The following is a 16,296-nucleotide window of genomic DNA, read 5'->3' as shown; positions in this document are numbered from 1 at the left end:
ACATTTTCAATGACCCTTTAATAAATAACAAAGAACCCATCCATTTAAATGTTGTAAGCAATAAAAAATATGTATATATTGCTGAACATACATAGTTCATGTGAAGTTAAAATGCATTATTAACCTAAAAAGCTAACTGTGCCCGCTACCCAGACAACAATATTTTTGCTTTTGGGGTTGCCGATGCACAATGCGGGAGGCTCTGAGGTCTTCTGCACGCCCGGGGCAGGACGGACCAGTGCCAGGGTCGGTCTCTCACGACTGAACGGAGGCGTTGGAGGGGCTGCCTCTGCCCACCGCCCTCTTTGGAGCAGCCCAGCAGCGTGGTGTGGCTGGAGAGGGTCATCTTTGAGCACCGCTGCGCCGTATGGCAAGTCCCAGGATGTTAAGAGGAAAGAACTGTCTCTCCAGGACCGTAAAGGCATCTTCTCCCCTGGGAAATTCCCCTTGCTGCCCCGCTCCAGCTCTGCCCTCTGCTCTTCCCTTCTCCCCGCAGGCGAGGGCAGAGCATCCTGGCCGGTTCGGGCGCACGGGGCGAGCGTGCAGGCTGCGGCTGGCCACCGCGGTGCCCCGGGGATGCTCTGTGAGGTGCCCGGCCAGTGCCAAGGCGGTTGCATCGCCGAGCAAGCCCCGTGCCAAATGCGAGTGCTGTCTTTTGGCTTAAATTCTCCTGTTTTTTGAACACCCGCAGATGAACATAAAGTGGGCTACAAACCCATCTGAATCCTGCAGTAACCCGACGTGGGGCGGGGGGGGGAGGGCTGGATTCCTGCAAGAGCCTGAAAATATCTTTCTTTTTTGAAATGTTTGTATAGCATGACTTGGCCGATTTACCTCATAATATCTCACGCTGGCCTAAAGCCGAGGGCATTAGCGAAACTGTGAGCCAGATAAATGATTCTAGTGCTTTTTCTTCTCCGTATCTGCTGTTACAATAAAAAAGGGCCTTTTCCATCCAACTGCCCTCCCATTAACCCAGGCGGTGCTGGGCCGGGCAGCAGGACCGCGGGCAGTGAGGAGGCGGAGGGGGGTGCAGAGGCGAACGCAGCCGGCAGGAACAGGGGCCGGGTGTTTGCATGGCCAGGAGTAGAAAAAGCCACGGAGAGCCTTTATGCTTCCTGGCACGGCCGCCGTCCAGCGTAGCTGTGGAGGTGGGGGCTGGAAGCCCGGAGACACGAGATCTGCGGGTAGAAACGTTACCCAGAGGGAGCTGGTTCGATATTCCCATGCAATTGTGTTAGATACAGTTCCTAACTGATGGACATCTTCTCCAGAGGCTTCAGACTCCCTCCAGATGCCATCTAGGTGGTCTCCAGGATGGCATCTGCACCGGTGCTCAACACGGGGGCAAGAGGATTTGGGGTTCGTCACCTCCTGGCTGATGTGACTCACAGCAGGAGGTGACACAGGTAAAGAGGTGGCATGTCCTACATTGGCCAGGAGAGTCACCTGGGGCCGCAGGAGCTGATGGGGGAAGCATCCGCATCTCCTTTGCTTAGCACAAACCCCCTCTGCGCTGAGAGAGGTGTAATAAGGCACGTCGAAACCACCGACGCTGTGCAGCAAAGGTTCAGTTTACAGAGGCAAAGGGGCTTTAATATGAAATAACCCCAATTAACCTGCAACAAATTCCCAGCTCTTATTTTTTGATGCTTGCAGGGAGAGGAGCAGGACCTGGAGGCCTGAGGAGCAGGTTTGGTCTGCTTGTGGAAGGCTGTAAAAATTGCTGGGGCAGGAGGGGCTCAGGGGAACCAGCGGGGTCCATCTTCCCCCAGTCTCCAGCTCAAGCCCTGCAATGAGAGCTTGCTGTGACCTGAAGCAAGAAGATACTAATTTTACTCGGTTAAATTGCTTTAAAAAAGGACAACTCCATCAACACTAAAAGTATTCACTCAGCATATGGTTCGGACTTGGACCTGGGGTGTTTTTCCTGGGACGTGGTGGCTCCAGTCTGGGTAACAGCTTGCTTTTCAGCATTTGGGTGAATTTGAGCGTATTTTTGACAATGGTCTCGCTGGTGGGACCTCACCTCCAAGACCTGGAGGATGCTGGTGCAGCCAGTGAAATGCCAGTCTCACCCCAAACCAGGCGCTGCTGGGTATCACTAGAGCAGACGTAGGAACCAGCGAAGCAAAGTGCTGCGCAAATGCCTGTGTAATGCATGTGCACGCGTGCACGTGTGTGTGTGCAGGGCTGGGAGGGCAGAGGATGATCTTCTCCCTTTCAGGCACGCTGGGATTATTACGCACAAAACCTCCAGAGAAATGGGTTTCATACGTTTTAAAAAGTGATCAGCCATATGAAGAGGTGTGTTTGCTAAATTTAATTGAGGTAATTCAAACACAGCGAAGGCTTTGGGATTCTGGTTGTAGAGATTAGGTATCGTAGCTAACATCGTGTACACGCCGTGATTACACACTAAGTAACGGGACCTGGACCCCGTCGAAGGCAGGCGGAGGGATGGGTCAGTGGGTCTCGTTTCAGGAGGTCTGCGTGAGGGAGATACGATACTCGGTGCTATTTCAGGACAAAGGGGCACATTCAGCCCCGGCGCAGCTCTCCCGAAGCCCACGACAGTGCGTCGGGCAGGGATATTGGTAATCGGTGCCAGTCGGGCTCTTACACCCATCCAACCGCTGCCGCATCTACGCTCGGGTACCTGATTTGGCCTCTGGGAATTATGCCACAATTAATTGCCAGTATCTTCGGCAACGGGATCGGGCCCTGGAGCGAGCCCAAATGCCAGGTTGGGATGAGCCGAGCTCCCCGGCACACCCCGTTTGGACCGGGCTAGGTGCGTACCTCCCCGAACGTTGGTGACCTCATGCCGCAGACATGGATGAGGTCACTCGGATAATTGCTCTCCCAAAACGATGTATCTTGCGGGAAGAGGATGTTATGAAGCCGGAGAACTTGCTAGGGCAAAAAATACATTGCACGCCCCTGGCTGAGAGCGCTCTGAGGGGAAACTCATCAGCAGAGCGTGCCAAGACCTCCGAACAATAGACTGCAGGCTCCGGGGGCATGGCAGGAGAAGAGACACCGGCAGGCGAGATGCGGCGCTGGGGGAAGCAAGGGGGATAATTGCAGGAGGAAGGTACCTGGCGGGAAGGGAGAGGGGTCTTGCAAGGACCTGCCCTCCCCAGGGCACGCGCGGCAGGCGGGCAGAGCTGGGTACGCACGCCGAGCTCTCCCCGATGCCAATCCGGGCTGCACGGTGCCCTGCAAGTGCTTTTCCTCAGGGAAAGAGCCGCGCTCATCTGAGATCTTCTCCTTCGCCAGCCGGGCTGCCTCTTTCCCCCCACCCGCTCCTTCTCCCCTGGTTAAAACTCCGCTTCTGCCGCTCCGGGACAGATCAGTGCAGATGCCTGGGGGTGCGCGGGGTGCTCGGCTCTGCCACTGCAGGTTCACTGCCTGGATGAAACCTCTGCAGCGCCGTGCCTCAGTTTCCCTACCTGCAAAACTGCAGGAGCGATGCTCTATAACCCTTGCAAAGCACTCAGAGAGCCTTGCTTGCAAAAATGTCCCCCGTTATCGCTCATCTAACCCTCCCTCCCCTTGCCAGGGAAAACTCCGATATGTTTTATCCTCCGGTATAAAGTTGCTGCAGCCTGGGAGAGACGCGGGCTCCACTCTTCTCGCAGACCTCACTCAGGGTGGTGTTCCTTCACCAGTCTGTTCTCAGCTGTTTCTTCTCCCCGCAGCCCCATGACAGGTATTTGAAGAGAATAGTCCTATCAAACCTTCGCAGTTATTGGGACAAGCCAGACTTTAAGGAGACTGAATATGAGCAAGTTTCACAGGAAAACAAACAGAAATACTTTTGTCACTGCCCCAGAAAAAAAAGTGGGGGGAGAAAAATAGCCGCTCTATGGAAAAAATCAACTCTTTCCTGAATAAAGCAGAAAAAAATGCTGCTGTATTGAGCTGTGACATATGGTTACACAAATAGAAACCACAGAGGGGAAAATCATGTTTTCTCTTTCATTATTTATCACTCTCTAACTGTCTCCAGCTGGGTGAGTAAACAGCCTCATTGGGCTGTAATGAGAACAGCCTGCTGCCACTGTGCTCCGGGCTGCCGGAGCCCGATGGTGCACGGCGCGTGTGCGAGCGTGCGAGCCGGTGTGCGACACGCCAGCCGCTGCCTTGCGAAGGAGGCCAGCCCCCGGCTTGCCCCGCTGCCCCTCGGTCCTCGTGGCCTCGCCGCCAGCACCGGGGGTCCGGCGGGATGCGCACACGTGGCCCTGGCACCCGCAGCATCCTCCCCTCGGCAAGCGCTAACTAGGTGCAGGCTCGGAGTTAAATTAAGCGGGCTGCTCCCGGTTATTGTTCAGGGGAATTATGTGCCCAATTTCCCCCCTGAGCCGCCGTTGCAAATTGACTCCTAAGTGTCCCGTGAAATGGCTGCATAATTTGCACATTTGAGAAGCGGCAGCAGGAACGCGTCTGAGAGCCGGGTGCTTTGCTTTGCGTCCTTCTCCACCTCACTCGGTTTTTAGCCGGTTTTATTGCCAGCTTTCGCCCACCCCGCGACTCTCACAGGGTTTAATCGCAGGGTCCGTGGGCTCTGCTGCTCTCTGAATGCATCTTCCCTCCCATCCCATCTTGAACGGCTCCAAAAAGTGAAGATTTGCAGCTCTCGCCTCTCTGGGGACCGGAGGTCCCTTCCCACACCCCGAGCCCCGATCCGTCCCCAGGAGCCCCACGGAGGAGCCTCTGCGGCTGCATGGCAGCGGGCCCCCATCTCCCGAATCCCACTGCATTTTTCCATTCGCTTTACTGGGGGGGGGGGGATCAGCCTTTAAGATTCAGATCCCCCTGATTAGGGCAGGCTTTGGATTAGGCTCTGAATTAGGTCAGGGTATGGGATGTTTCAGCCTCCCAGTTGCTTTCGTGTTTCCCTCCTGCATCTTTCCCGGGGCACGGCTGAACTCGAGCCTCCCTGGCCAACACGCAGCTCGTGCACATGAACCGAAGGGCGAGTTACACACGCGACATGGGCACAACCACCACGGTCCAGCTTCGAGCAGTCCCTGTCCGTCCCTGGTCCTCGTACCCAGCACCCAGCACCCAGCGCAGGACCCTCGGGAAGGTGCAGCCATCGCGGGCACCACGTAGCACCAAGGCACCGCGTCCTTCTGAGCCTTTCGGGAGAGAAAGGTCTTAGCTAAGAGCCAGAAAGTCCTTGAGCATCAACAGCGGTGACGAGTGATTTCCCATGAAGATTAACCCATTTCTCAAGTCAGGAATGGCAGCCGTCCCCTCTGCGCCGAGTGGCGTTTTGAGCGGATCTGAGTCCTTCCAACAAATGAAAAACTATTAGTAAACGGAAGCATTTTTAATGAAAACTGACCCAATTTTGAATGCCACTTCTCCTCCCACCTCAGGAATAGTCTGTGCCAGAGTTTGAGTGAAATTAGGTCATTGTTGAACAAAGGTCGTGAAAGAACATGAAAAGCTTTTCAATGGGAAACCCCAGTTTTTATGGCTTTTTGTGGAAATCCCCTCCCAAATAAAGTTATAAATAGAGTGACAAAAAAGGGCATGGAGCAAATCATCCCTGTATTTACCCAGTATGCCCAGTTGGGTACTGTTAAAAAATCCAGCTTGAACCAGCTGCACATTTCACCCCTTCTGAACTTGCAGTGAGTTTTGGGAAGGAAAAAGAAAAGAACCGGGTGAGAACCCGACCTTTTTTCCTACGAAATCTTTGCATCCTTCAAACCTGGCCATTGCTGCCCTCCTGCCGGATGGGGATTTGGGTGTATGTCCCGAGAGACCTGGGAGCTCAGGGGTGTGGGCAGAGCGACGTGTCCAGCGCGGGCAGGGAGGGCTCAGCTGTGCCTCTGATTCAGCCCAGTGCAGAAGCACATACTCCCGTCCCATTGACTTAGCACTTAAACACCCGCCTTGCTGAATCAAAGCCCTCTTACAGTAAATACTCACTTAGCTTTCACAATCGCCATCTGATGATCTAATCCCTGCCCATTTCCCTGGGAAGGGATTGCAGAGGCAGCTCCTTTCTGCAGAAAACCAGTGTGGATGAGCACCAGATTTGGAATCCTTGGGAAACATTTACAAATAAGTAAATAAAAGTGAAAGCTTGGGGTTAGGCTTGCTCAGGAAAGTTTTCCGAAGTGCAGAGGACAGCTGAGGGGGGCTTCTGTAGGCTTAGGGCCCCCCAAGGCCCACTCAAGCACAGACAAGGTGTGTGCGAATGGAGCAGCAGCCTGAGAAACTTCGGTCTTTGGTTTGGGGAATGAGCTGGAGGACAAGGAGGCCTGATCCTGCGACAGAGGTGGCTCTGAGCCATTGTTTGACTTGACTTTTAAAGGCTCCTGTGCCTGTGTGCATACGCACACATATATATGTATCTGCAAACGCAAATCTCGGTGCGTATTTCCCCTCACTCTTTAACAGAAGTTTGGTCTCGATTGCATCTGGTTTGGGCGGATGCTCAAAGTGCTGGTGGCGACTTCCCCATCTGGTCTTGCAGGACCAGCTCACTCCTGCCGCTGCCCATCCCTGGTCCCACGTGTGCCGAATTCAAAGCCCTGCTGCCATCCCATCCCCATCCGTGGCACCTCTGCAGGGGCCGGGGAGCTGGCCCGAGGGCGCGGCGAGCACAGCCACGGGCTGCACGAGGGCTCATGGCACGTGTCCCTGTTGTCCCCGAGCTCACGGGAGCTGCTCTGTGGCCCTGGTCGGGATCCCGGGCTGGCATTGGACCTGGTGATGCTGCAGCACCGTTACACCGGAGCGAGGCGGCGGAGGAGCCCTCGGTGGGGGAAGCGGCGTGAGAAGCTGAACTCTGGCCCCAAACAAAGCGCTTTTGTGCTCCCGCCGATGAGCGAGCAGGGATGGCTTCCTGCTGCCCTGCTTTTGGGGGCTGCTTCACTCTTCTTCCATGTCCTGTCCTGCTGCTGGAGCATTAAACAGGCCAGATCCTGACCTCCGGAGCCTTCCTCCTAACCCACGTTTCCATCCGAGCGCATCGCAACCTTGGCACTGGCTGCTTCGCCGCCTTTCCCTCTCCTCCTCCTCCTCCCGGCCGCGCCGTTAGCATCCTCCCCGTGTAAATTTTAATGAATTGTCATCAGACTAAAGTAATCACCAGTCAGCAAAACTTAATTTTACAAAAAGACAAAAAGAGGCTTCGCTCTAATTGATGGAAAATTGGTCGTTTCTTGTCAGGTTATTGTTCATTTCCCGCCCGCTAATGACTCCGCTCCCGCCAGCCGTGTCCGGCCCGGGAGCCTGGCGAGCATCACGGCCACGCTGCGGAGCGGCCCCGGAAGCTCTCGCCCTAAGCGGAGCCGTTACAAAACCCGAGATGAAGAAGAATATTTTCATTAATAAACTTTCAAAAGGCAATGCAACGGAAACTTTAAAAAGGAGCGAGGAAGAGAGACGATGTCCTGCCCGGCAGCCCTGGGGGGAGCGGCAGGAGCGATGGGAAGCACTCAGCTGCTTTCATCACAGCACACAAGCAAGCAAACAGCGTTGATAAGAGAGAGCCAATTCCATTTTTGGATGCCTTTCTGTTTTAATCACCCCAGATGAGAGCCAGGTAAACGAGGCTGGAGCCCTGGTGCAAATCTGGCAGAGCTTTGCTGAATTTGTGGACTCAGACATCAGAACTGGCTTTTAATGGGTCTTGAACCAGACTCTGTCCCTTTATCACAGTGTTCTTAGGATGGGGGAAAAAAAGATGGATAATTTTCTTTCCCTTCAAATATTGGCAGCCCAAAGGAAAACAGACCTGCCTCACGCTATCCCACCACTGTTATTTCTGGATCATATTGCAGTAGTGCCCGGGGACCCTGGTCTGGTCCCATCTTGTTCGGTATCATCTAAACACACCCGTGGAGTACGTGGAGTCGCGTCCCTGGTGCAAGGCAGCCCCCGGCCTCCCCGTGCCACTCCACGGGCTTGGTCTACACAGGCTATTACGGTAATTTGATAAGCCAGTTCTTCGTGATATGAATCTTCGCCTTCGTTAAAGGGAGGAAAAAAAAAAAAAACCATTGCATTTTGATGGCTCACAGGGACAGTTCATTAAGCAATCAACTCTTTTAATGAAATATTTCTTTGTTAAAATATTCATTGATCTGCCGCGGTTTTGCATGGAGAAAGGGAAGGACCGTGTCCCAAATGCTTTTCTGTTGAGTCTTCCCAAGCACGCACTTAAAACAGCGGGTTGTGCCCCGGCATTGCAAACACGGTAATTCACACGTCAGCCCTCGGCAGGCACCCTTCGGGGAGCCCGGCCGAGACCCCGGGCTCAAACAAGGATCTAGGGCTTTGAGATATTTTTTCCTCACCTTTGTCACGCTATTATGCCTAATGATGGCTGAGGTTTTACAGACCAGGTCTGGGTCTTCTTTGGAGGAAGCAACGGGGGGGATGTCGGGGTCGGCTGTGGTCCGGCTTGGGCAGAGCGGTTTGTGCCGCGGTGGCCGGGTGCCACATGGGGACGTCGTGGCAGAGACAGGGGGGAAAGTTGGGCCGAGAGCGAGCAGAAATGGGCAACTGCGGTGCGGGCAGAGCCGGCGGCGGTGGGCAGCGTGGGAAGAGGGGGGTCCCAAAGGGAGGGACTGGTTCTCCCGGCCGGGTGCGAGGGGACAGGGGACCCCTCTGTACCCGTGGGGCAGCGCAGCAAAAGGTCGTTTTACATCCCGCAGGGATTTGGCCAGATGCTCTGGCCCCAGTGTAAGAGCAAGGAAGAGGGAGCTCAGAGAGCCAGGATGGAGAGCATTGGCAGAAGAAGAAAGAGAGGAGGGGAAAAAAATATATCAAAGAGTGAGAAATGAACAACTGCAGACAAAGCGCCGAATCTGGCCTCCCCCCTCCTTTCTCAAACCTTACACCATGAGTAATCCCCGCCGCTCGGCACCGTGACGACTCAGACAAGTAGTCACTGCGTACGGGTAAGCATCTCCCCGAAGGAAACAATGCAGACAAACACGGTGAGTGGTGAATGCAGACGTCCTGCTCTGGATGAGTAACATTATTTGAAAAGCAGATAAATGAAAAAAAAAAAGAGAAGAGGGGAAAGTAAAAAAAAAAAAAACCAAACAGCAAACCACAGCACATGCCAGTGGGGAGAGAGAAGCCGGGTGTCCTGTGTCTCGGTGTGCTTGTGGCACGGCATGGCACGGCACGGCACGGCACGTGGGCTCCGAGCAGGGGGGTACAGCTCCGTCAGGGGTGCCACGGCGCCCTGCAGCAGGGCGATCTGCAGCCCCTCCGCTTGCAGGCTCCTTCCTCTTGTGCGCTGAGGCTTTGCAGGCACAGAGGAAAATTGGTCACTGTCTGGAGACCCCCCACGCCACATCCTTTTCTCCGTGTGTGGGAGCAGCACACCCAAGCACCGGTGTTTTTGCCTCTCCGCTGTCTCTCCTTTAACCATTAGCTTCAGCTCACTAAAACCCAGCTGAGCCTGGTCTGTCTGACCCTCCTCTGTCTGTGCAAGTAGGGGAAACTGAGGCACGGCACAGCTGCAAGCCAGAGGGGCTGCAGAGCCCCTGCCCACGCTCTGAGGCTGTGCCTGGGACGCTGCACCCCCTGCAACATTTCCCCCAACGTCCCCACTCTGCGTGCAGCTCTGAAGCAGAGCCGCCAGCCCCTGTGGGTCTCAGGATCCCCCCTCCCCGGGGGGCTGCTCGCCTGGGGAGACGCCGTGGGGCTTTCTGGCCGAGGGCGACGGGGCCATGCTGGCCGGGGCAGGGGGGAGCAATGCCGGACCCCGGGCAGACAGCAGCCTGTCACTTTAAAAGGGAGCAGGAGCCTCTCATCACTTACAGTAACTCAGTGCATCATTTCTTTGCCTTACGCAAGAGGCGAGCGGGGTCCAAGAGCTCGGCGTCGGCCACGGCCCCGCCAGCACGTCTGGGCAAAGCCGGATTCCTCCGGATGCTCAGCGACCTGCGAGCGTGGGCTGAGCGGGGCGTGCGGCCACGCCGACGTCCTCCCTCGAGGGCTCTGGGGGTCTCCTTGGGACCCCCGGCTTCGCCAGCCCTGTGCTGGCAGTGGATGCAGCGCCCAGAGCTGTGGGCTTGTCCTGAGGAGGACTGATCCTGCACCCTGCCCCGCTCGCCCGCCGGCCGGTGCATCCTGCCGTGCAGCTGGGTGCAAACGCTGCCGAGATGAACCCCCGGGTGGTTCAGCCCCGGCCCCCAGGGGAGGTGAGGGAGCGGGGTGGAGGGCTGGGCGCTGGGCGCTGCCGGGCACCGCAACTTCACAGGGTGCTGCAAGAACTGCATGAAAATGGCTGGTGTATTTTGGGTGGAAAAACAGCTTTTCTGCTCATCTGTTGAAATTTCCACCTCGGAAGGGATGGGAATTTGGGGCTTAGCTGTGTCAACACACAGCTCCCTCCCCAAAACGCTACTCTGGAAGGGAAAAAGTAACTTTCTTCCCTTGTTCTCCCTCTTTTTCCGTTCCCAATTTTCTTCTTTCTCTTCTTGCCATGTTTTTATTTTGCCTTGCAAGAAGGAGGAAGAGAATCCGAGTCCAGGCAGGAAGCAGAAGAGTTCAGGGGACTTGTTCACATCATCAAACACAGATTTTTCAAATGAACATCTTTAGAAAAGTCAGGTTTTCTTCTTGAAGTTACTCATCCCATAGAAGTAGAAACAGAAAATAAACGAGCTTCGGCTCTTATGTTCTCCCGCACCCATTTGCCAGAAATGGCCAATCCATAACCTGGGGCAAAGGGGCTTTGGATCCGGCTCGGAGAAGACTTTCCTGGAAGGAGGGGGATGCTGCCCTGCCTGGTTTGGAGCTGCTTTGCCTCGAGTGGGATTTAGAACAAACCCAAATTGACCTTTGCCGTTGAAGATTTCAGCTGTCTGTCAACCTTACGGCACACTGAGAATGTTTCCATTCCAGGTAACTACGGGATCGAAAACCTTTGGTTGAAAATTTTCACTTTTTAAAGGTTTTCATTACTCCGGTTAGAAGAGCAGACACTTTCTGGAGGAGGGAAAAAAAAAACACTTTGCCAGGAAAAAACGATTTCCCACACAGAAGAGTTTGGGGATCTATCGCAGAGGCATAAGAGTGAGGATGAGCTTGGGCGAGCTGGAATGTGTCATCTTCCTAGAAGAGACGACGGACACTACGTTTGGGACCCGTCACTTACTTACCCCACACTAACTCCTGGTCCTCCAGCCGCGTGTCTCAGTGCTTTATAACCAGACGTTATGTGAAATGTTTAATCCAAGAGGTATAAATCCTGCTGCCTCTGTTTTACCCTTTTGGAGATGATAGATGCCTGAAGCTTTGCCTGTTGCAGAATAAAGGAAGTTTTTCCCTTCCTGTTTTTTCCTCTCTCTTTTGGGAGTTCAGCGCTGTAGCATGAGCACCCATGGTCTCTCTTGCTGTCGCCCTCCTGGGAATCTCCCGGCCGCCCCTGCAGCATCCCTGATGTCCCCGCGGCCATCGGCTTTCCAGCTGTGGTAGGAGCAAGGTGGTCCCACGGAGCAGGGACCAAACCCTGGCGTGCAGGGTGCCGTATGAAACCCCGACCGAAGCCCGGTCAGGCCATGTCTCCTTACCCAGATTCCTGCTCACTCCTATTTTTTTTTCCTGGCTGACACAGATGAACAAAGAGGGATCTTTGGGCCACGCTCAACTCACGAACTCCCCTTGGTGGAAGGCTGCCCATGTCTTTTTGTGCAAAGCCTTCCCGCTCGGATGCTATCTGATGTCTTCAAAGGGGCTATTCTTATGTCGAGAAAAGAGGGCAAGCGCAGGTTTGACGAGGCTCGTCACTCAAAGCTATTTTTCACTCAGAAAAGTGCCAGTTTGGGATTAAAAAAAATATATTCTATTTTTCATAGGCTGATATTTGGGTGAGTAAGTCAGTAATACCCAGAACACTGGGTATTAGGGTACAAATTTGGGGAGGCGAACGGGAAAACAGCTTTCATGTATCTGGGAGGGAAATAAAACTCCTTGAACCCACAAAAATGCCTGAAGAGAATCGTCTCAGCCGAGCCAGGGGCAGGCAGCGACTTGCGGTGCCTCTGGTTTGGCTGCTGCGGGTCAAGGCTACCTCCGGGAGGGGTGGTGGGGCGGGGGGGGCATTGAATCTCTGCGGGGCTGCCCCTCGGCTTGCGGGGAGCAAACTCATCGCACCCGTCTCAGAGGTACCAAATCTTCCTGGGTTTGCAATGTGCCAGGAGGGATCTGGTCTGAGCTGGGGGGAATCGAAGCCGCTCCACTTCCCACGTGGTACCCAGCCCTGAAATGGGTTGGGGTGTCCCATATCTCCGAATCCTGAGCACAGAAAGAGCTCTCAACACTTTCCCCCTTCGTAACGCCTTCTTTAAAATTTCCCTTTTGAGCAAATAAATAGCTAAATAAAGGAAAAAATGCCTTCGCAACAGCAGGCCTGCCGGCTCGGATGGTCCCCGAGGGAGCTCCCGTGGACGATGCTCGGCCAGCCCCGGCTGCGGATCCAAGGGGTCGCCCGGTCACCTTCCCGCGGCACATCCGCTGTGGCTGCCGGCGGCGGCTGGAAGACGGCCGGGAGGGGAGGGCTCGTGCCACGCCGCGGATGCCGGGCTGGTGTTTGCGGGGTGCGGAGCACCGTGCTGCCCACCAGCCCGGCTCGCAGAGGGCTCCTGCCCAGCCCCGGGGGCTGCCTGCACCGGGTCCGACCCTTGCAGGAAATCCCCTGCCTGCGATGGAGAAAACGCCACCAAAGCCAGGGAGCACGGAGAGGGCTGGCTAGAGGGTTTTTTTTCATCTGTTTTTTCATTGCAAGGGAGAGGGGAAAGCTGTCCATCCCCGAAGGAAAGTGGGCTGCAAGAAGCGGAGCCCTCCCCTTGCCTGCAGCGCCGGGGCCCGTGCACCGCGCTTCCGAGAAACGGGTCCTGGTGGGCGTCTTCCAAGAAAGTCGGCTCCTGCCACCGGGACCTGATTCTGCAGAAGTGGGTGTGCAGCAAACGCTCATCTGATGGGAGCCCCAGAGCTGCCCGAAAACAAGCCGAGCCCTCCGGAAAATCCCAGGCCTCCAAAAAGGTTGGGTTAAGACCTGGGTTTAAGGGTAGGCACAGCCTAGGAGCCAGTCCAGCGCTCGCAGTGCTCCCAGCCAGCCCTGCCCTCGCCCTTGTCCTGTTTGTCCCCTCGAGGGAAGACTTTTTGGGGGGCAAAACTGATGGGTTTGCTGGGATCTTTGCTAGAGCCACCAGAGCTTGTATCTGGAGCGGGAACCAGCTTTTCCATCGCGCAGAAATTCCCAGATACAGACTTTTCATTCAAGAAAAGATTTATTTTTTAATAAACAGTTTTCCTGTGAAAAATGAAATTATAGAAAAAAAAATCCAGGCGGGTTGAAATACTTTTGATTCCAGTTTCACCTTTTAAAACCATTTTGTCTGTCCATAAAATGGAAATTTCAAAAAAGCTACTTTTGAAGTAAAAAAAGGAGAACGTAGAGTGGTCACACTTTGGGACTATTGAAACACACTGGCTTCGACACTTAGCAAAAAACTTTAGTTGACTCCTTCCACGTGAGATTTGGACCATCCGTCCCCAACCCGCGCAGGTCCCTGCGGCAGGTGGGAACGTCACCTCCCAGACTGCTGCTCCGAGCCAGCCTTAGCGGCAAGGCCGGAGCGCCGAGCCTTCCTCTGCAGCCGGCGGCGTCTCCCCGACCTGCTCGGTGGTGGCCCCAGCGCCTGGGCGACGGTTTGGGTTCAGCATCTGGGTGACGGTTTGGGTCCAGCATCAGCAGGGAGATTTGGGCCCTCCATCCAGGTGTTTGGGTCCAGCATCCGGGTGCTGGTTTGGGTCCAGCACCCTGACGCGGGCTCTGCTCCCCCAGGGGCTCTGGGGACCCTCTCCCTGCCGGTGGGACGGGATGTCACGGTGCAACAGAGCAGCGCTGGGGGGCTGCTGGGGTCACCACCTCAGTGCCTTGCTGTTCCCGTCTGTAAAATGGGGTCAGCGACTCTGTCCCGGCTCTGCCCCGCGCACATCGCTGGTGGAGACGTTCCCCCCCCCAGCACTCCACAGCCACTCGCTCCCCCGTGCCTCAGTTTCCCTCCCGCGAACCCCCACCCCGCCCCAGGGCATCGCTTTGCCCCGGGGACCAAACGCGGCAGAAACCAATTAGCGCAGGCGTTAATGAGCAAAACGCGGAGGGGGAGAGGGGAAGAGACTGGGGCACGTCGCACTGGGGTGCGGGGGGTGGGGACGACTTCCCCCCCCCCCCCAAAGGGCGGGCGGGGGGCGTGTGCCCCCCTCCCGCTCCCCACCCGCCCCCCGCCGGCCTGGGGAGGGGGAGGAGGAAAGGGGGGGCGGGCGGGGAAAGCGGCTGCACCTGCTTTAGAGGAACTATGGTAGGGCGGCCGGCGCCCGCCCCGCGCCGCCGCGCCCGCGCCGCCGCCGCTGCCGCCGCCGCGCCGAGCCGGACCTGAGCGCGGCGCGCACGGCCCCGGCCCGGCCCCGGGCTGCCCGCGCTCCGCACGGCCCGGCGCCGCCCAGCAGCCGCAGCAGGGCGCCAGGGGCGGCGGCGCCGGTGCCCGGGAGCCCCCCGCCATGCCGCGCCGCTCCTAAGCTCGCAGCCCCGCCGCGGCCGCCCCGTCGAAGTTTGGGGAAGGTGGGGGGGCGGGGGGGGGGTGGTGGGGGGCGGGGGGAGACGCGGCGAGAGGCGGCGCGGCCGCATGCCCGCCGCGGAACCCCGGCGCTCGGCGCGACCAGGTGGGTGAGAGCGGAGCGGGGCCGGGCGGGAGGGTCCGCGCGTGTCCCCGCTCCCCGCCACGGGCGCCCCCACGGGGGTGCGCGCAGCTCCCGCCCCGCCGCAGCTGCTGCCGGCGGCGGGGGATTTCGGGACGCCCCCCGTCCCCATCCCCACCGGCAGGTGTGGGGCGGGCGGGGGGCGCCAGCCGTGTCCCGTTCCCCCCCCCCTCCACCCACCCCCGGGAGCGCGGCGGGTCCGTCCCCCCGCGCTCGGCCGCGGCGCGCTCGGAAGTTTGTTGCGGCGCCCGGACAAAGGGAGCGGGGCCGGGGGCTCGGTGAGCCGGGGGGTGCGGGGTCCGCGGGGGTGGGGGCCGGGGCTCGGTGCGCACCGGGTGTGTGTGGGGGGGTCCCAGTGCGTGCGGGGTCCCCGCTGCGCCCCCGGCTCGGTGCGCTCGGGGCAGCCCCGGCGGCGGGCGGGCGCGGGGGTCTCCGCCGCCTTCCCCCCCCCCCCCCGAGGCGTTTCCCCGGCCGGCGGAGGGGGGGGGGGGGCAGCCCCCTCGGGGGGGGGGCCGGGTACCGGGAAACTTGCGCTGCCGCCGGGAGAGCCGCGCTGCCGGTGCCGGATCCAGACCTGCCTCTGCCCCGGCGCCTTGGGGTCCCGCACCCCCAGGAAAGGTCCCGCACCCCAGGCTTTGCACCGGGCGGGTCTTAGCCGGGGGGGGGGGGGGGGGGAGCACGGCCGCCCCTGCCCTGCCAGCCGCCCCTGGGCTCCCTTTGTTGGTGCTTCCCGTTTTTCCCCCCATCTTTCTTTTCTCCCCGGCAGTTTTGTTTTAATTCCAGCTGCTTGGGGGGCTCGGGTGGGGTTTTTTTCCCCCTTCTCCCCCCCCCCCACCCCCAATTGCATTTTAACTCAGCCCCAGCCCCGCCGCTCTGTGCCGAGGAGCAGCCCAGCGGGTGCGATTGCCTCCTTTGAGATAAATAAGTAAGTCGGCCCCAAGTTTTGAAATTGCTGGGAGAAGCAGCCACCGCCGTCAACCTGCAGCCAGACCGGCCGTCGCTCCGGCAGCGCCCTGGGAAATCCTCCGCCGTGTCTAAAATAATAACCCAAACTGCAAGGTGAGGGGAGAGGAGGACAAATGCACGGCTTCGGATGGAGCTGGAGGATATTCCCGAAAAATTCCCGCAGGTTTGGATTCCGGAGGGGTGGGGGGGGGTTACGGCAGCCGGCTGCGCGGCGAAGCCCTGCCCCGCGTTTCGCCCGTGCCTGCGTCTCACCCGGTTGCAAAGTTTGAGAGGCTTTGGCGTGTCTTTGTTTGGAAGGGGAGCGAGGTTGGGGGTGTTTTTCTGGGGGTTTAGGGGGGTCTTTATAACCTCGACACGATGCCCGCTGCCTGCGGGAGGTCTCGGCGGGCTGGCTGGGACCCTGCCGGCAGCGGCTACTAATATCGGCAATAATAATGTGTTTGGAAAGAGTTTTTATTACGGAGCTGTCGTCTTCTGGGAGTTCAGAAATTCCCGGGCAAATATGGTTTAACGAAGCTGGCGGCGGGTCGCCGGGAGCCCCGGATCAGCCTCTTTCATCCCGTTCCCACCCCGGTG

The 16,296-nt window shown here is 57.6% G+C and overlaps 1 protein-coding gene across 1 annotated transcript in view; it reads left to right on the top strand.

Annotated features, from left to right (window-relative positions):
- Positions 1-14,661: 14,661 nt before the first annotated feature.
- The window catches only part of FOXP4 (forkhead box P4), a 63,989-nt gene continuing 62,354 nt past the window's right edge, over positions 14,662-16,296 (top strand). The window contains exon 1 of the mRNA XM_076358000.1: positions 14,662-14,718. The gene's annotated coding sequence lies outside the window, so the exon portion shown is untranslated. The remainder of the gene's footprint in view (positions 14,719-16,296) is intronic.

This window comes from Aptenodytes patagonicus, chromosome 22, assembly GCF_965638725.1.
Source record: "Aptenodytes patagonicus chromosome 22, bAptPat1.pri.cur, whole genome shotgun sequence".
Lineage (NCBI taxonomy): Eukaryota > Metazoa > Chordata > Aves > Sphenisciformes > Spheniscidae > Aptenodytes > Aptenodytes patagonicus.
The sequence above is the reverse complement of the archived record's forward strand: the minus strand, read 5'-3'. Positions and strand labels throughout refer to the sequence as shown.